This window comes from Dendropsophus ebraccatus, chromosome 7, assembly GCF_027789765.1.
Source record: "Dendropsophus ebraccatus isolate aDenEbr1 chromosome 7, aDenEbr1.pat, whole genome shotgun sequence".
In the NCBI taxonomy this organism is placed as follows: domain Eukaryota; kingdom Metazoa; phylum Chordata; class Amphibia; order Anura; family Hylidae; genus Dendropsophus; species Dendropsophus ebraccatus.
The window spans coordinates 48,435,509-48,456,180 of NC_091460.1; the positions used below are offsets into that span (position 1 = coordinate 48,435,509).

At 42.8% G+C, this 20,672-nt stretch overlaps 1 long non-coding RNA gene across 1 annotated transcript in view; it reads left to right on the top strand.

Moving 5' to 3' along the window:
• Nucleotides 1-3,360: 3,360 nt before the first annotated feature.
• The window catches only part of LOC138796787 (uncharacterized), a 193,070-nt gene continuing 175,758 nt past the window's right edge, over nucleotides 3,361-20,672 (top strand). Inside the window, exon 1 of the long non-coding RNA XR_011363819.1 lies at nucleotides 3,361-3,456. This is a non-coding gene — a long non-coding RNA (uncharacterized lncRNA). The remainder of the gene's footprint in view (nucleotides 3,457-20,672) is intronic.

Sequence of the window (20,672 nt, forward strand, 5' to 3'; positions counted from 1 at the left end):
TATATCTACTATATGGGAGCACAGAAGACACCTATACTGTATGAGCAAGAAGATTAAAATGTTTGTCTGGCAGATGAGGAGTTGTGGCTGGGGGAAGTCTACATGATGGCCGAGGCCAGAGGAGAAGAAAAGGAAAAGTGAACTACTCTGATCAGAGAAGATGCCCCTGTGAATCACTGTATGTAGCTGCACTGTAATTATTTATATGGTGTGCAGAGTCTGTGTACAGCTGGTAATTACCTCTATATGGGGGGATACTGGGGGGGTCTTTATATACTGGATGTCATTTAGTAATGTTATGGTGGTCTTAGTTACTATGTGGTGGTAATGGTAGTGGTTTGACAAAATATAGTGGAGTTTATTTAAACCAGTGCGAATAAACTCCACTAGAATTTTTCACGTGCTGTATCCTGCACATTACTTTGGATTGTGTACAAACCTGGGTCAGGCAGGGTGAGGAGTATACTAATAAATGTTCTTCCATGTGGTCCGGTGCTGCTGATATTTTTGTTCTTAAAGTAGTGACAAAAATATTTTGTGTCTTATATGGTACTATTGGTCTTGTTACTGGTAATATTTGTCTTTTTATACTGGATTTTAGTAATGGTATGGTGGTATTAGTCACTATGTAGTGGTCATGGTGTGGTGGTAATATTTGCCCCTTGTACATTGGTAGTATTGGTCTTGGGTTTTCTGCATTTGTCCAGCAACAGTGAGATGGTATAGTCATAATATAGTAACATATATATATATATATATATATATATATATATATATTCTCTATTAGTGCTGTTCTGGGGTCACTTACACACCCTGAGCCCCAACAGACAAGACAAGATATCGTAGGGGGGGGGGGGAAATAATAAGAAACCAGATCACCATAATTCACACACAAAATTAAAGTAATAGACCAGTTATTTCTATTTCTTCTACTTATAGAAAGTGATAAAACCAAGTATCACTGCAATTTTATTGGCCTGTCCTGACCGGTTCACACAGCAGTGCTCGCTTTGTACTGAAGGGCTAGATATCCTGCACGTCTCTTTATAAAAAGGTAAAAAGGTATACTGTAAATGGCTCATTAAAGGCTTAAATGCCTCTTTAGAGTTGCTTCCGACCAGTCTTGACTGGGGTAGCGTCATAAGCCTGGCTGGAGGTAGTGAAATTAAGGGCTGGAGATGGAAGTTTATTTTACGAGTGGCACATTACAAAACAACACAATGACAAGTCGGCTGAATTATTTTCGCCAGTAAAAATGCACACTAAGTAGATGCTTTATGGACTCGTCTATTTCCTTCATCTAAGCAGTATTTCTGAATTACAGGATGCAGAAGGTTATGTTCCCCTTATTTCTATTTTAAACACGCCACCGAATGGAAGTTCAAAAAGCTATTTATAGGGGAGCCTTAAAAATAACTTCACCTGAAGACTTGTAGACAGTCCTATCTCCTGGATAGGGAAACGGGACTAGAGAAAAAAGCTGCTGTGAATGGGAGAAGAAGGCAGGCACACAAAATACATTACTAAGTTACTATATTGTGTCCATTGTAAGCTCCTTGTTCCTTTTAATTTATATTTTAAGTCCTGACAACAATTAGAAAAGAAATAGGATGGCATCAGGTAGTATTTAATCCAGTCAAAGGATACTTTATTGATGCAACAAACACAAGTGCATGGGAGTAGACATAGGCGGCCATTTCATGGACTGTCGAGGGCCAAAGGAACCGGAACAATCCATGAAATGACTGCCCTTATGGCTTCTCTCCTGCACCAAGGTTTTTTGCATCAATAAGGTGTCTATGGATTGGATTTTAAAATACTTGGTGAGTACCATCCTATTGATTTTCTGATTATTGTCTGGACTTTGCATCTACATCCTCATGGGATACAGCACCATCTATGATATGATATGCTGTGGGAAAGGAACTACTGGTAAATTCCCTACAGAGGATGTTGAGGATTGTTGTAGTGCCTTCTCGTTACTTCTATATATTGGACTTATGTTTGAAGTTCTTGTATTTTAATCTTAATACTTAAAAAGCTATTTCTAAATAAATATTATGGGGAAACAGATTAAAGTGAATGTACCATCAGGTACATTCACTTTAAGTCTAGCATATTAATAGAATGGCGCCGATGTGGGGAAGCTGGTGCCGCAGTCTTTTTTTGAACCGTGGTCTGGTTTCCGCGCATGGCGTCAGTCTATCATTGGGCCCCGCCCCGGGCAAAAGCACTGGAGGCGGGCCAGCCTGGCCATAGTGGGAGGAAACCTCCACCCCTCTATGAAGTGGCTCTGTTAGAATCAATGGAGCCATGCCATTGTATTAATATGCTGCATTTAAAGCGAATTAATCTGATGGTACATTCGTTTTAAGGTCTGTGACTGGTGCAGATTGGCCAACAGTTGCACAAGTTAGCAGTATAATCTGCACTGTACTCGCCAAGTGGGTGGGACTTGGCAGGGAGGTTTGTGACTTTGCATGCTAGCAGGTGTTAATTGTATTGGAAATCTACATCTTCTCTGAGCTAGTATAGATTTCTTGAGCTGCCACACATGTAGATAGGTGTAGATTAGAGATGAGCGAACCGGGTTCGGGTTCGAGTCCATCCGAACCCGAACGATCGGCATTTGATTAATGGCGGCTGCTGAAGTTGGATAAAGCTCTAAGGTTGTCTGGAAAACATGGATACAGCCAATGACTATATCCATATTTTCCACATAGCCTTAGGGCTTTATCCATCTTCAGCAGCCACCGCTAATCAAATTCCGAAAGTTCGGGTTCGGATCGACTCGAGCATGCTCCAGGTTCACTCATCTCTAGTGTAAATACACCTGAATATATTATGAGGCATGTATCTTTCTACAACCAGCCTTCAGCAATTACATGATTATACATCATTGGCGGAGGCCAGATGTACAGAGACCTGTTGGGGGAATAGAGAGGCATTGTCACAGTACAATATATTACAAAAGATAATCTATGAACAATCTATTTATTGCTGGTACCCATGGGCACGCAGTATCCATGCCTGGGGTGGAAATATTTTTTTGGGCGGCACTTTATGGGGCATATTTTAATTATTTATTTTTATTTTACCAACACACCACTGGACGAAGCAGCAAGAGAAGGAGCGGAGGCAAAGTTTTAGACACCGGCAGTCTTCCTGTGTACAGATTATTATTAGCAGCACTTCTGGGAGCTCAGGACCCGCAGTGGCAGAATTATAAATCATCAGCTCAGAGGAAGAACAAGCAGAAACCTCGGTGTGTGCTGATGACGTGTAAGTGAAATCTAGATGCTGGGGGTACTGAGCTCCCAGAAGTGCTGCCAATAATAAATCTATCTGTACACAGGGATCCTGCCACAGCCCCAGAGTCCTGAGCTAATAAATCAGAAAACAGAGAGCCTATCAACAATCCTCAGCCGCTCTTCTATAGTAATGAAAGAGTTTAAGGTAAGGGGCCTCTGTGTATTTATGTACATATATGTCTGTTTGTTGTATGTTCACTTCCCTACTTGACAAATGCCCGCTAAAATACCAGGAGAATACCCCACTGGCATGTTGTATCACATAACCATGCCAGTCTAGTGCCATCAAACAATGCAGCTTAGTGCCCTCCAATAAACAGCAAACCAGTAACTGCCGCAAGTGCCCCTATACCTGTCAGTAGTATCGACTATAATCATTAGGAGTGCCCTCTCGCTCACTCCTCAATGCCTCTGTGTTCATAACAAGAGAGGTTTTCTATGGGGATTTTCCACAGCGCTGGACAGTTCCTGACATGGACAGAGTGCACTGTGTCAGACTGGAAAGAATACACCACTTCCTGCAGGACATAAAGCAGCTGATAAGGACTGGAAGACCTGAGTTTTTGTTTTTTAATTAAAGTAATTTACAAATCTGTATAAATCACTGATGCTAGTAGATAAAAAAAAATCTGGATTACCCCTTTAATAAAACTATTAATTTTATATTATATTATTCCCAAAAACTGTGTAGTAGTAAGATTTAGTAAATATGGCCCTGGACCTATGGCATTCAGAGTCCAATGTAAGCTGGGTGACAATTTCTATAGGCAGATTAGCAGCTGTCATAAGTGGTTGTTGTCACCCAGCATCTGTCACCCTTACAGGAGACCAAGATAACTCCAAAACAGCTGAATAATAAAAGACATCACACAAGATGACAACTCAGGGACATCTAATATCAGTGCGGTTAAAGCAAGAGGAGCAACTATCCATTTATACTGTTTAACATAGTGCGAGATTCCCTCTAACACCTCCTCTAACCTTATTAATTGCATTTTTTATTATATATGTATTTAGGTGCTGTTAATAACTTTTCAGCTATACGTCTAGCCTAATACTTAATTGCATGGGAACAGACATCACGGAACGCACAGCGGTAGCCGTGGTTTTCATTATAAATTTGTTAGAATGTCCAATTAAGTAAAAAGGAGTCGGGGAATTCTCAGATATAAATGATCAGTTATTTATTGCTTCTTATATTAGTTACAGACTTTACTCCCGCTCTGATTAAGAAGCCCCTAGATGATTTTGTCTGAATTGCGCCCAGAACAAAGGTAATAGGAAAGTGTTAGAAGATTTTACAATAAAATACATAATGAGAATGAAAAACAGGGGTCAATCAGGAAACTAATGCAGCAGGTACTGCAAACTTTTAGGCTTAGTGATGAGCCCCTATACTGTATATCTATAATGGCGACAATCTTGGGATTAACCACATATCCACACTTGTCCGTGCATGTATTTATGGCTGTAGCCTTTAGACTAGACGAAAGCAACGTGTCACAAGATTGATTATGACACACTGTAAAATCTATCTATAGGTCTAGGAGTCTGAGAATCCCACTCTCTGAAAGAGCCGCTAAATAGGTTGCATAAACAATAAACCACAGACTTATTTTTAAGCTGGTATGGATCATGTCACCTGAGTACTAAGTATAGCTGGTAACTACCAATGAAAGCGATTTATATCTTGTATTAGTTTCCTTTGCTTATGTAATGCCATCACATTGTTCCGTCATGCTGACTATCTCATTTCCCTATATCATAACACACTAGGGAGAATTTTATGGGAAGCCAATTTAAGAAGGTTGGATTAGAATAGAAAAAAACCTCCATTGTTTTTCTGTAAAAACAGAATCCTTTATGTCTTCTGGTTGTGTCTGGTATTGTTGTGTGATTACTAGTGATGAGCGAGCATGCTCGTCCGAGCTTGGTACTCGATAGTACTCGTTACTTGGACAAGCATCTTACGATACTCAAGAAAATCTTATCATCCGTTTCCTGTAAGTTTGGGCGCTATTTTTCAGCCAATAACCATGCAGGAGACTCTTTGGTACATCCTGCGATTATGTGGGACCCATACATGTCGATAGCAGCGATTGGTTGGCCAGATCAGATGACCCTGCCATATAAAACTCGGCGCCGGCAGTGCTTGCTTCAGACTCATGCTGTGAGAGATCAGGGACAGAGCTGCTGCTGGTCAGGGAGAGTGTCAGTGTAGGATTTAGGGTTCCAGTAGGCAGGGTATATACTAGCAATATAAACAAACAGCCCTTTTCAGGGCTTAAAAGTGTTTTTACTAGTATTACTACAGATGCTGACTGGGACTTGCAGTGCTGCTACCGCGATTTCAGCAACACACTGGGGTGATCGGCTGCTGGCAGAAAGGTGACATTAGGTGTTGCATACAGACCCCTAAGAAGTGCTTAGTGTACTGGTGCTGCTGTATTACATTGGATTTCTGGGATTTGTAGTACACCTGCATAGAACTTCACTGCTCATTGGACTGGGGGTGTCAGAGAGTGTGTCTAGGTCCAGCCACTACCACATTGTACCGTACAGCCCCCCCTAAACTAGTGGGTACTACACTGTATTGTTGGGATTTGTAGTACACCTTTATAAAACTTCACTGCTCATTGTAAGGGGGTATCACAGCGTGTATCTAGGTCCAGACGTTAGCTCAGCCTCCTTCCCCACAGCCTGGCCCGTCCAGGGAAAGAAGGGATTCAGATCCACCACCACCACCATGCTCCCAGGAACTCTTTTCTGGACCCTTCCCCAAGTTAGAGCAACTGGAGCAGTCGATCTGTCCTGATGTCCAAACTATGCAGCTCACACAGTCAGTGGGTGATGAGAGTGGGGACTTGCAAGCGGGGTTGGAAGAGATGTCTGATGATGACGATGAGACCCGGTTGTCAGACAGTGAGGTTGTTGTCATGGATGACACTCAAAGTGAGGAGGAGAGTGAGGAAATGGAGTTGACAAAAATTACGTTTAGGATACTCAGTAGTACAGGTTCCAGAATGCATTGCTGTCCCTCTGCTTTAACCAGGCTGTTGCACAGAATTAGGCATAATGATGCCATTAGGCAGCCTCAGAGACATGCATACACGCTGCCCCTGCTGTTTCCTGTCCATTTCCGTTGTGTTTCCATCAATTTCTGAGGTTGACAGGTTTTCACACGACCTTGCGTCTACCGAACTTGATTCTCCTGCAAAAATACTCGAGTCTCCCATTGACTTCAATGGGGTTTGTTACTTGAAACGAGCACTCGAGTATCGGGAAATACTCGTCTCGAGTAACGAGCACCCAAGCATTTTAGTACTCGCTCATCACAAGTAATTACTTTAATTTATATGAACAGGCATGACCTGCAATACCAGGAAAATCCTATTAAAAGAGAGGCGCTATTTTAGAAAAATGATGATGATAATAATAATAATAATAATAATAATAATAATAATAATAAATAGCTATACTCACCTAACATAAGATTCCTCACTCCCACTAGTCCCTGCTTCTTTCTTTTTCTAGTGACATATTGTCTCAGCTGAAACCGTCCACTTAGCCCAACTCTGGCAGTAGATCTGAAAATTATCTATCTATCTATATTTTAGAACTTCACTTTGTGTAACTATATTAAAGGTAATTCCTGTATTGTCTGTATAGATAATGTGGCAGGGTATGTATACTTTATGGCAGCTGAAATGATAGAAAGTCAATTGACTTGTCACAGCTTATTATAGTATCTTGAAAACGATGGAGTCAGCTACCTTCCCCAAGAGACAGTGGAGATGCATACAGAGCCTTGTCTGTGTTTATAGTGCATAGTGTTCCTATACTGCCTTATCTAGGTTTCCAGCAGAAAATAAACATGCAATTATTGCACCATCTAATAATGAGATCCCCCTGCGCATTCTGCCCCAGTATATACAGCAAAGCATCTATTTTATTAATTTGTACAGTTACTTTTTTGAAAATTTGATTAGAAAAACACAATGCAACCAACTAAACTTACTCCTAAAAAGAGAGAGAGAGAGAGGGAGGGAAAAGAAAAAAAAAACAGATGGGGAACAATAAAATAGTAACAAAAATTGATAAAAGGATGGGTACCTGTTTCTCTTTTCAGATAAATGAGCTAAAACTACATTATTCATAGGCACCTATTTAAGACTTTTGGATTAAGAATAGTGTTGAGCAAGCACTAAAATACTTGCGTTCTCTTTACTAAGTAAAGCCTGACTTGAGTAACAAGCATTCAAGCATTTTAGCACTCGCTCAACACTATTCTTAATCTAAAAGTTAAAAAAGGCGCCTATCAATAACGAACCCCATAAAAAATCAAAGGGTGAATTGAGCATTTTACCAGATACCCCCTTCTTGGAACAGTGGAGGGTGTCTCCTTAACCTATTAACTTTTTTCCTTCAAATTTTTGTATATTTTGCACAAAAATCTCTTCAAGGGACAAAATATTCAAAAATTTTACAAAAAAAAAAAAGAAGTACTAGGTTTCAGTAGCGGGCAGGGGATATAACTGACAGATAAACAAATATTTGGCGGTCCAGTTATTGAAGGTGTATGGCCACCTTTACCTCAGCACCATGAACACCCCAATTGACCAAGCATGCTCGATTAACATTAATCAACCCCTTCACATCAGCAATATGTAGATATACGTTCCTGCTGCACATACCAAGTGCTGACACCTGACGAAGTCTCCGGGGAGCGGCAAAACACGTGGGGTATCTGGTTCTCTGCTACATTGGTACTAGACATTCTGAGGTGGTATGATGTTCATGATATCATACACCATGCCTATTGATTGTATGATTTTTTTTTATTTATTACATTAGTCCACTCATAGCCCATTTAGCTTACATGTGTAGCAGTGAGAAACCTCCTGTATCTTAGGAGGATGCCGTTGTTTGAATTTTAGATGTTTTTAATTTGTTTGTAGCCGGCCCGGTATCAACAAAGCTATTTTTGTGTCATACTCCAGGTGTGTGCCTCACTTTTATACCCTATGTTTCCCTTTCCTTCCTCAATTCATGCAGTTTTTTTCATAGGGTAGTAGGCGGCACCCTTTCTAAAGTATAAAGCATCTTTTTTTGTGGTGTCCACCTCTTTCTTCATAGCTACGCTCCTGTCACTGACCGATGCTGCAGGGGTCCTGATCGCTTGTAGAGACAGGCGGGGGTAAGCAATTTACCTCCGTCGTGTCGGATGGGCGATCTATATATAGAGTCTGCTCTCAGGCAGGCTCTATGCATAGATCGCTGTTTATAAAAGTATTAAAAAAAACTTATAAACCCCCCTTAATAAAAGTTTAAAATACCCCCTTGCCCATTATAAAAATAAAAATATAAAAAAAATTATATATCATAGCATGCGGAATTGTCCGATCTATTAAAATATAACTGTCAGGACTGTATCTTTGCGGAGCATTATGCGCCCCTCGGCTCATGCTGTGCGGCCAATTTTCTTGCATTCTGTTTCTGTGTTTTGTTTTGTAGTGTGTGAACACTGGTTTTGCTCACCTTGAGAGACACACCCAACTTCACCTGCTGAGTTCTGTCTGGCCATGTCTGGGTTAATCTGTGTTTTGGTTCTGCTGTGACTGACAGGTCTTCCTGCCAGTGATCTGGTTTGTTCTCAGCTGTCTGTGCTTGGAGATCAGGGGGATGGTCCAATGATGTTCTGGATCAGAACCCTGGCCTCCTATATAACTTCCTTAGTCTGGGATATCATTGCTGGTTATTTACTTAGTCTCTGCCTGCTTGAGTTTCTGCTATTATCTGTCGTTTCTCTGACCCTTCTGCCTTGTGTTCTGACCTTCCTTGCTAGCCGCCTGCCCCTGACCATATTGCTTGTTTTTTGACTCTGCTTATTGGATTGTGATTTTGTACTTTTGCTGCCCGATTGTTGTGACCCGGACTGTCGACTATTCTTCATTGTGTTTTGTCTGTCTGTCTTGTCTTTGTGTCCCACCTAGCCAGTGCAGGGACTGCCGCCCAGTTGCTCGCCGCCATCTTAGGGCGGATTGAGGCAAGTAGGTAGAGGACAGTAGGCGGGGCTGAGCTTAGGGCTCACTGTCTTGTCTTGTGCTGCTGTCCGGTTCCTAACAGAATAATCAGCCATACTTTTTTTTTTTTTTTTTCCTTATCTCTCTCCACCTTGCTATGGACCCCATAAAAGCTCTGGTTGAGCAAATGCAAAGTCTCAACCAGCTTGTTCTGGACCTTACGCAACGGGTGCAGCAGGTAGAGTCTTTCCTGGGCCAAAATGCCATGCTATCTGCTGCTGTTCCCCCAGAACCTCCAGTGCAGCTTCCTGATAGGTTCAAAGGCGAGAGAAAGGCCTTTCGAATCTTCAGAGAGGGATGTAAGTTGTTTTTTAGACTTTGTCCCCGGTCCTCTGGGGATGAGAGCCAGAGAGTGGGCATTATTATGTCACTCTTACAAGGACCTCCGCAGGAGTGGGCCTTTTCTTTGCCTCCAGATGCCACGGAATTGTCTTCTGTGGATCAGTTTTTCTCTGCATTGGAGTTACTCTATGATGACCCTGACAGGGCAGCAGCAGCTGAGAGGCAGTTGACAGTTTTGAGACAGGGCAAGCGACCGGTGGAGGAATATTGTGCCGAGTTCCGCCAGTGGTGCGTTCCATCCGGATGGAATGATCCTGCGCTTAGGTGCAAGTTTAAGCAGGGGTTGTCTGATGGCATTAAGGATGCCTGGACAGGGCATCCATAACCTTCCACCCTTAAGCAGGCCATGAATTTAGCTATTCGCATAGACCGTAGGCTCCGTGACAGACATAGGGAGAGAGTAGGCTCTGACCCTTCTAAGACCTCTGTTCCCTGCTCTGTCAAAAACTCTGCTGCTATCCCTGATATTCATGAGGACGAGCCCATGCAGCTAGGACAATTGGACGCCAGGACCAGGCAAGAACACCGGAGACACAACGGTCTATGTTACTACTGTGGTGACAGCGGCCATTACATCAGTTTCTGCCACAAGCGTCCCAAGCGGCAAGAAAACCAGCACTCAGATCATCAGCGTTCAGGTGACTCCCAGGAAAGTCACTTGGGCGCACAGGTACCCTCCGGCGAAATAAATGTTTCTAGTTCTGCTGTACCTTATTTGCCTGTATCTGATGTAAATTTATCATGTTCTTCTGCTCGTCCTGTCAGTAAGCCTGTTCTCCATGCCATGGACTCGTCTTCTGATGAATGGGAGTCAGATGGTAATTTTCTAAGTGAGGTTGAGTCCTGTGAGGGTCCTGAGGCCCCTCATAAAAGGGGGGGTACTGTCAGGACTGTATCTTTGCGGAGCATTATGCGCCCCTCGGCTCATGCTGTGCGGCCGAGAAGGCGCTGATTTTCTTGCATTCTGTTTCTGTGTTTTGTTTTGTAGTGTGTGAACACTGGTTTTGCTCACCTTGAGAGACACACCCAACTTCACCTGCTGAGTTCTGTCTGGCCATGTCTGGGTTAATCTGTGTTTTGGTTCTGCTGTGACTGACAGGTCTTCCTGCCAGTGATCTGGTTTGTTCTCAGCTGTCTGTGCTTGGAGATCAGGGGGATGGTCCAATGATGTTCTGGATCAGAACCCTGGCCTCCTATATAACTTCCTTAGTCTGGGATATCATTGCTGGTTATTTACTTAGTCTCTGCCTGCTTGAGTTTCTGCTATTATCTGTCATTTCTCTGACCCTTTTGCCTTGTGTTCTGACCTTCCTTGCTAGCTGCCTGCCCCTGACCATATTGCCTGTTTTTTGACTCTGCTTATTGGATTGTGATTTTGTACTTTTGCTGCCCGATTGTTGTGACCCGGACTGTCGACTATTCTTCATTGTGTTTTGTCTGTCTGTCTTGTCTTTGTGTCCCACCTAGCCAGTGCAGGGACTGCCGCCCAGTTGCTCGCCGCCATCTTAGGGCGGATTGTGGCAAGTAGGTAGAGGACAGTGGGCGGGGCTGAGCTTAGGGCTCACTGTCTTGTCTTGTCCTGCTGTCCGGTTCCTAACAATAACATTATTGTTCCCACATGGTGAACTGTGTAAACGAAAAAAACAGGATTGCTGATTTATTTAAAAAATTATATGTAAATTATATATTAGAAAAAAAGCTAAACCATTTTTGAAAACCCACCATGCTTCTGAGCACAAATGTCAAACCTACGCTCTCCAACAAAACTACACTTTCCATCATCCCTGCACAGCAAAAAACAAGGCATGATAGGAACTGTAGTTATACAACAATTGGAGCACCACAGGTTTGACACCTGTGATTTAGAGTATCCATCATTCCATCACCAAGCATTGTATCAGACTTCACAGCTCTATATAACAATAGAGCATTTATTAACATTAGAAATGAGCGAATAGTGAAATATTCCATAAGGGTGCCTTCACACCTACCGGATCTGCAGCTGATCTCACTTCTGTGGATTCGCAGCGAGATCAGCTGCGGATTCAGTACCAGTGATGCCTATGTTAACACATACTAGGCAGCGGGATTGACATCCCGCTGTGAGTATGTGCTTTAACCTCCTGGCGCCCACAGCCCTGCCGCGCGCATCAGCCCGGCCGCTCGCATCAGCCCCACCAGCGGCATCCTCTATCCCCACCCCCATCATCCCTGCCGCTCACATCCTCCATCCGGCCCCCACCATCAGCACTGCAGCCCACCTCCTCCATCCTCCCTGCCGCCCGCATCCTCCATCATCCCTGCTGCCCGCATTCTCCATCATCCCTGCCTCTCGCAGCCCGCCGCCGAGAGCATACATTACCTGCTCGCCGGCGCGGCTTCAGTGAGGCTCCCGGCTCAGCCGATCAGCGCACGGCGACACTGATTGGCTGAGTGGGACCGGGAGCCTCACTGCAGCCGCGCCGAGAAGCAGATAATGTATGCCCTCGGCGGCGGGCTGCAGGATGCGGTGCTGATGGGGGGCCCGGATGGAGGATGCGGGCGGTGGTGCTGATGGGGGGGTGGGAAGGAGGATGCGGGTAGCGGGGATGATGGGGCGGGGATAGAGGATGCCGCTGGCGGGGCTGATGCGAGCGGTGGGGCTGTGGGCGGCAGGGGGTTAAAGCACATACTCACAGCGGGATATCAATCCCGCTACAAGTATGTGCTAACATAGGCATCAATGGTACTGGATCCACAGCTGATCTTGCTGCGAATCTGCAGAAGTGAGATCCGCTGCAGATCCGGTAGGTGTGAAGGCACCCTAAATCGAGCAGCAGTAGTCAAGATGGAGGACAGGCATCAGCAACAGTAGTCAACATGTAGGCCAGGAAGGAGCAGCAGTAGCCAACATGGAGGCCAGGCAGGAGCAACATTAGTCAACATGGAGGTCAGGCAGGAGCAGCAGTAGACAACATGGAGGCCAGGCAGGAGCAGCAATAGTAAACATGGAGGCCAGGCAGGAGCAGCAGGAGCCAACACGGAGGCCAGTACAGGAGCAGCAGTAATCAACATGGACGCAAGGGCAGGAACACCAGTAGTCAACCTGGATTCCAGTTAAGGCCCTGCACCAGGTATTTTTGTCTGTCAGGATAAGACAGATATGATATACACATCAGAAATATAGGACTTGTATATCTGTACAGCACGTTTTTGTTCCGTGCACCCTTTGCTGTCCTATGCCTAATCTATCTATCTTTCGCCTTCTCTATATTTCTCTCTCAATCACTAGATGTTTCTCCTCTCCGCTTTCCTAATCTTTCCTTTCCTACATTATCTTCTCAGTAGTCTGTAGTACAGAACAGCTGTTAGGAACCAGACAGCAGGACAAGACAAGACAGTGAGCCCTAAGCTCAGCCCCGCCCACTGTCCTCTACCTGCTTGCCACTATTCGCCCTAAGATGGCGGCGAGCAACTGGGCGGCAGTCCCTGCACTGGCTAGGTGGGACACAAATACAAAACAGACAGACAAACACAATGAAGAAAAGTCCACAATCCGGGTCACAACAGTCGGCACAAAATCAGGATCCAAAGGCGAAATCAGAAAACAGGCAATATGATCAGGGGCAGGCAGCAAGCAAGGGAGGTCAGAGATACAAAGCAGTAGTCAGGAGATGCAAAGAATCAGAATCCACAAGCAGGCAGAGACTAAGTCAATAACCAGCAATGAGTGCAGAGACTGAGGTAGTTATATAGTAGGAGGCCAGGGTTCTGATCAAGAACATAATTGGACCATCCCCCTGAACTCCAAGCACAGACACCTGAGAACAAAACAGATCCACTGGCAGGAAGACCTGTCAGTCACAGCAGAACCAAAACACAGATTAACCCAGACATGGCCAGACAGAACTCAGCAGGTGAAGTCGGGTGTGTCTCCCAACATATAAACCAGTGTTCACACATTGCAAACAAATACACAGAAACAGAAGACAAGAATATAAGCGCCTTCTCGGCCGCACAGCACGAGCCGAGGGGCGCATAATGCTCTGCAAAGATACCATCCTGACAACAGCAGTACCAGCACCAGCAGCGTTTTGATAATCACGAGTTGTGTGCACTGCAGCCAGTAACAACCTCCTTCCTCTCTCTGTGCAGACTGCGTGGTGCGGTCATGTGACCGCTCCTCTTAAGGCAATACCGACGTCACTTAGGGGGTGGGCTAGTGAAAGATCCCTGCTGATTACATGTGTTCCGGGCATCACGGGAAAGCAATTTTTCCCGCCCGGAACACTTCCTGCTTTCTTTTTTTAGAAAGCAAGAAAAGAAAATCGGAGCGGATTTCCAAAAATCCAAATCCGATCGGACTCGGATTTTTGGAAAAATCCGAACCAGATCCCATACCGGCCGAACCGGTTCGCTCATCTCTAATCAGGTGCCGTGTAGAATACAAAATAATGAAAATTAACGATAACTACAAATCAGTAGTAGCAGGATAACAGGTATTATCCGGCAATCACAGTACATAGCCGCATACCGGATATAAATTTGTTTTTTACAATAATAAAATGAAAGAGCCGTTCAACTCCTTTACAGGATGCAGACTGCGCAATTCAGTAGAAGCAAAATAACAGCCATTATCCTGCAATCACAGTGTACAGCCATATACACTATCAGTAGATGTCTTAACACACTGCCTGTCTCAAAACACTTTTAAAATATATGGTTTTTATACGTTTAGCCTAATAAGGGCTTTTGGGGGTCCCTTCCTACCTAACTTCACTGAAAAGCTTTCTCTCCCTGGCACAGTCTGTCCCTCTCTAGCTCCAACCAGAAAGCGACACAAATCTGAAATCCACTATTCTTATATTCAGGAGGTGACATAGTTTAGCCAAACAGTCACATTTAGAGGGGTTTTTTTTAAGTCCTTCCCATTCCTAGTGCCTGTCCCTCCCCCACTGCGTGTTTATTTGCTGGAAAAAAGCACCAGGAGGGGTGGAAGGGCAAATTGAATTTTTACTGTGTTATCGTTAAATATTCAAACACAATTGAATTGCGAATAGCTATACGATGGAATACTATTCGCTCATCACTAATTAACATGATTAAGCCGATGATTCTTTAATTGTTCAAAATCTGCAAATGGTCTCATTGTCAAACATTTGATCCATGGTTTTAATCCCTGTATGATTCCAAAGCTGGGACTGAAAATCTAGAATTTTTTTTAATGTTTGTTTAACTTTCAATCTTTAGACTTGATATTTTTAAAATACAATATCAGTCAAGGCTTGCATGCTATCTTACATAGTACACAGAGCGGTCTTATTCTGCTAGAGGCACAATGTTTCCTAGATATCCCTAAGCCAGTCTTGCCCGCTCTTTGCACTCTGGATTTCTTAAATGCTTTGATAAATTTAAACACTGGCGATGCCTTATGGGGTCTTAAATGGAATTGTGTGGATAAAGTAAAGAACATTTGATTGACATCTTAACAAGAGTGTACTGATGTTGTCACCCATGAGAGTCTCTTCCTCATGTATTAAGTCTTGTTTACTATTCTTCAAACTGACCTTAATTTACAAAGTAATCAAAATATTAGTTACAAGGATCCCTTATTGTGAAAAGTCATTCCCAGTCTAGGATTAGATACACCTTTCTTTTATTTGCCCATATATTAGATCTGCTTTTGGTAAATATATTGGCATAAGTTGATATTTTAAACCATTACTGTCATTTAACAAAATTTCTGACATGTCATGGAAACACCCAGCATACGAGTGTTCAGATCCCTACTGATCGCTAGAATGAGCAAGGAGAAGAACTAGATGACTGCTTCTCTCCCTTCAAGAGACTGTAGACTTACTATAGAATCCATTTCCTTGAGTGAGATGGGGAGAGTGATAAGCAGGGGGGAGAAAAACTCAGCTGGCCACTTCTCCTGTCCTAGTGTTGGATGGGGGTCTAAACACCCAGACCCAAACCGGTAAAGATTTTGGACATGTCTCTATAATATGTCCAAACTTTTCCTCAATTACAGAAAAACCTAAACACATTTAGTTGATCAGAGAACCTACAGTATTGATCATGTTCTTATAAGATCTCTAGAGAAGGTAAAGTGCCTGTACATGACACGAGTCTCTCATCTGCATATAAAGTATTGCTGCCATGTTCCTATCTCACCTTAATGCCCTGAATTAATTCACACTCCCTAATAGCCCGTACTGGGAATTTGATTAGTAAATTAAAAATCCATTGGATATTTCAAATCTGTCTGACATATAACCCGGAATGAGAAACCTTTGTCTAAGGACCTGACTAAAGCGACATAATGGCTTCAATGATGGACCCAAGGAAAGCAAATCTTTCCCAAGTCTCATGTACCACCAGAGCATCTTGTTCAGAGCCTTCTTTGTATCCAGAGACAGAATTCACCCATGGGTACTAGGGATATAGGTGACCTTTAATTACTTTGCTACCCATTAATTGGTTAATAAAGCTAATAATTACTTACGTTAACCATTACGATTGTGGTACAAATTGTTAAAGTGGTTGTCCATTGCTTTAAAGTGTACCTGTCATGCTGTCCTGTTGCCGGATCAGAGGCGAGCTCCTCTGTTAAAGTGGAAGTTTGGTCTCCTTGGATAACATCACATAATGGGACCCTAATGTGCGCAAAACTGCATCCAATGGGGGTCGCTTGCATTACGGTCTCCTTGTGTGTCGCTATCCAAAGAGACCCAATTTTCTGTTTTAACAAAGGAACTTGCCACTGATCTGGCAGCAGGTCAACATGACAGGTACAGTACACTTTAATTTTAAAAGAAAAAAATAAGTCTTATGGACCTCACCGATTTCTTACGGTTTCCATCCTTTCATGGTTTAGGTACAACACGGTCTGTAATTCTTGGTCCACATTGACTTGGACATGTGACTTCAGCTGCAAATTATTGCTCTACAATATTCTGATCTCAGCTGAGCCCCTTTAAATCTATATTGAGTACAGACATTGATCTGGGATAAGGTGGACTCTCTGGGTATTTCCTTCCCTTGGACTTGTTACATTTGCCTCTATCTTTTGTTCCGAAGCCAGACACTCCCACTGAATTCCATTACATAGTCTTATAACAGAGAGGGCAAAACTGACTAGTGAGTTATACAATACATCACCTGTCCTCCTCCTGTGATTGTTCTAGTGCCCAGTGTGAGAACTGGAATATCTCAAGAAATTTTTTACATGGAAAGAAACAGAAAAATAAAAACCCGTCAGCACCATGCATCTGGGAATATGTCCCCTTTAATCTTTCAGAACTATTTGTGACATAGGAAGAAATTCCAAAGGGACATTGGGAGGATATACATTGTAATATATACTCACTAAATAGAGCTCAGAGTTAACTTTTTCATGTCATGCAGGTATACTAGAGCTAATGTACTAATAACTGTGTCAGCATGGAGGCACCACTACAGATGCAAACACAGAATAAAGATGATTTACAAGACATTCATAGAATATAATATATATATTTTTATAATGCAGGTAAATGGAAAAAGTAAATATGAGGGTTTCCTGCCCTATTTGTGCATATGGACCAAAAGCATCCTCATTAAGCAAAGCAGGGAGCTATGATGGATGCTGCTCCATGGCTTTGAAATGAGCAAGCTACATTAACCCCTAGATGACCTAGGACGTACGGGTATGCCCTCGCCGCCTGACACTAGACGACCCAGGGCGTACCCGTACATCCTGAGTTGTTGATATGCTATAAAGCACGCTCCAGAGCCCTCACATTTTTTTTTAAATCTTTACTCTACTACTGATTCTCTTTTTGCAAGAGAAGGAATGCAGGTCTTATTGTAAATCTGATCTGTTTATGCATGGTACCAGATGTGCAATAACAACATTGATTTTATTTTCATTTTAAGTTACAGTTTGTCATTAACCTTTTAAGTCCAAGGGAAGGGCAGTCCTAAAGCCATGGTGCATGGTGATTAGCTTTGTTTTGCACAGTTTTTATAGTTTTGCTTGGATTTTAAATCATTGCATTAAGTTAAGTGTGCAAAAAAGTCTAAAATATTAAAAATAATAATACTAACAAAAATATTATGGTGGTTTCATTTTAGCCCATAGAGGATGTTAAACCTAATGGTGTTGAACAGGTTGAGCCCTAAGGATGTCATAATGGTAACGACATCCAGGGGCAGGCACAGGAGTAAGGTTCTTTAGTATGGTCATTAGTGCCATTAAAGTGTACTGGCTCTGCAAGACTAGCAGCCAGAAAGTGCTGCCCCCTTTATTGCTGTCTGGTCAGACAGTTGGATCTTACAGTATCTGTAACTCCCAATAACGTAGCACTTCACCTGACTACTGTGATTGTTTTAGTCTTGTGACTTAAATAAAGCTGTGGCCATCTTAACACCAAAAAGTGTGTTTCTTAATTTCATAGTCTGTGTTTCTTGTTGGGGTTGTTTCAAGGGGAAGCAAGGGTTTATCCAATATCCAAAAGTCATGACTTGCCATGCAATTGCACAAGCAACTCATTCATTTCCATACTGTGTGATTTTTTTTTTTTTTTATAGAACTGACTATAGGTATGGTCAATCATGCAAAAAAGACTATTTCTTGAGGACTATGTATTCATTTGGCCTGTCTGCCACGTGTGTGTGTCCTCATGTAACCACTGTTCCCAACATCTCCTAACAATTTGGTCAGAATGACGTAGATGGTGGGAAATCACCATCCCGCCTCTATCTGTCCAATGATGTACCTCCTCTCAAAGTCTGTCAACAAGGCACAATAGAGGAGATTTATCCAACATGGTGTAAAGTGAAACTGGCTCAGTTGCCCCTAGCAACCAATCAGATTCTACTTTTCATTCCTCAGACTCTTTAGAAAATGAAAACTGGAATCTGATTGGTTGCCGGGGGCAACTGAGCTAGTTCTTTTTTTACACCATGTTTGATTAGTCTTCCCCAATGTATTTAAGTAAATGGTAGATGCATGTATGTTAATAATGCAACACAAACTGCTTCCTCTAAGTATGTAAATAAAAAAAGAAAAAAGTTGCAGTGCTGTGTAACATTTTTATGAAAATGTATTGCCATAAGGATAATTTTAGGTGGTGACCTATGATCTAGTACAAGCATTTGTTGTACATATTTTTCTATGCATTGCTTTTTTCTCCTTATACCTGCCAGCATGATTTCTGTGTACTATTACATGAATTCTAATGGTGCTCTCTAGAGGTGTGAGATAAGTAAGACATCTATGGACTCTGTAGAATGTCCTGGACAGTGTGGTAGGTGGATCTGTTACCAAGGTAATTTACAAATATAACCTTAACAAAACTGCATAGAATTATAAATTATACACCGCTTGACAAATAAGCTAAATTGGGAATGCATCATTATAGATAATTCTTCACTTTTAGGTAGAAATCCTATTCAAAGCGCACCTGTCACTTGTTCTGTTCCTTTTTGTTTTATTCATGAAGATGTGGAGTGTGCTTTTAAATACATATTACACTTATTTTCATCAATGATCGCTGATGGCTTCTAAATGCTGCATATGTAATCATATAATCATAGTAAGTACAATAGTACACTGCACATTGGTGTCATGTACAAACAACACAGTTCACCTAAGCTGTAAGAACGTGTTCACACATGGTGGATTTAGTGCTGATTACAAAGTATTTAGAGTTCAGTACAATATATGTGAATGAGGTATCAGAATATTGGATATCCCGCTGCAAATTTCAGGGCAACATTCCCACTATATAGCTGGTTTGTATTAGACATTTACAGTTGATTTTGCTTTTTACAACCCTGTCCCAAAAATTGTAAGGATTTTTAAGGTCCGTTAGAAGCCACAAGGTCAAGTAATCAATAAAATTAAAATATCTATCTATCTATCTATCTATCTATCTATCTATCTATCTATCTATCTATCTATCTCAAAGACCTACAACTCTGCTAGGTGATAATTAGTTTTCTATAAGTTCATTTTTCCTTTTCCTGTTAATAAATGACATAAATGCAGGATTCATAGAGAGAGCCTAAGAGTCCTGTTTACCCCCCCCCCCCCCCCCCCCCACACACACACATACCGTATTTTCTGACATATAAGATGACCCCCAATTCTTTTAAGAAGTTTTTCAGGGGTTCAAAAGTTCTCTTATACGGCGGAAAACGTTATCGCCTGCCTAACCGCAGCAGGGTTTACCAACTGCAGCCAATCACCCACTTCCAAATTATAATCTTTACAGACTATAATTTAGAAGTGGCTGACTAGCTGCAGCTGGGCAGCCCTGCTGCCGTGAGGCAAGGGTTAACCCAAGCAAGAGGCAGGAGTGCTGGGGTCCAGGAGAGCCTGAAGTGTAGTCTCCCTATTAGGGATGACCCCCCCCCCCCCCCCGCACAAAAGCCCCTCCCCCCCAGCCCCCCACCCGACTCCTATTGAAAAGCAAATCATTAAGTCACCTGTCACCTATTCCTGGCAGCTCCTCTTTCTCAGCAGCCACGGCAGGAGAGGCCTGGCTACTGGGAGAGTTTTATGTGAATGACAGGCTGCGGGGACTTGTACCATGCTGCCTGCGCTGGGAACATGACAGAGAAGACGCACAGCCGCCAGGAAAGAGACACTGATGGGAACGGGTGACACTTGAGTAGGATTGTTGGTTTTTTCATTGTTTCCTAAGGGAGAAGGGGGTTGCAAGGCAGGCATCGGCGCTAATAGTGGTCACCACGTAGGGCGGGTATGCAGCTATTGACGTTTTCGAGCTCCCCCACTGCATTTGGTAACCATTCCTGGCATATAAGACAACCCCATTACCTTGATCCTCTGCAGTGTTTTCACATAGTTCATTCGATGTAAATGATGTAGTTAAGTGCACTGGGTGAGGGTACACCGAGACATAATGAAATGAGTGACGTCACTGCAGAGCGCCACTCCAATATTCAT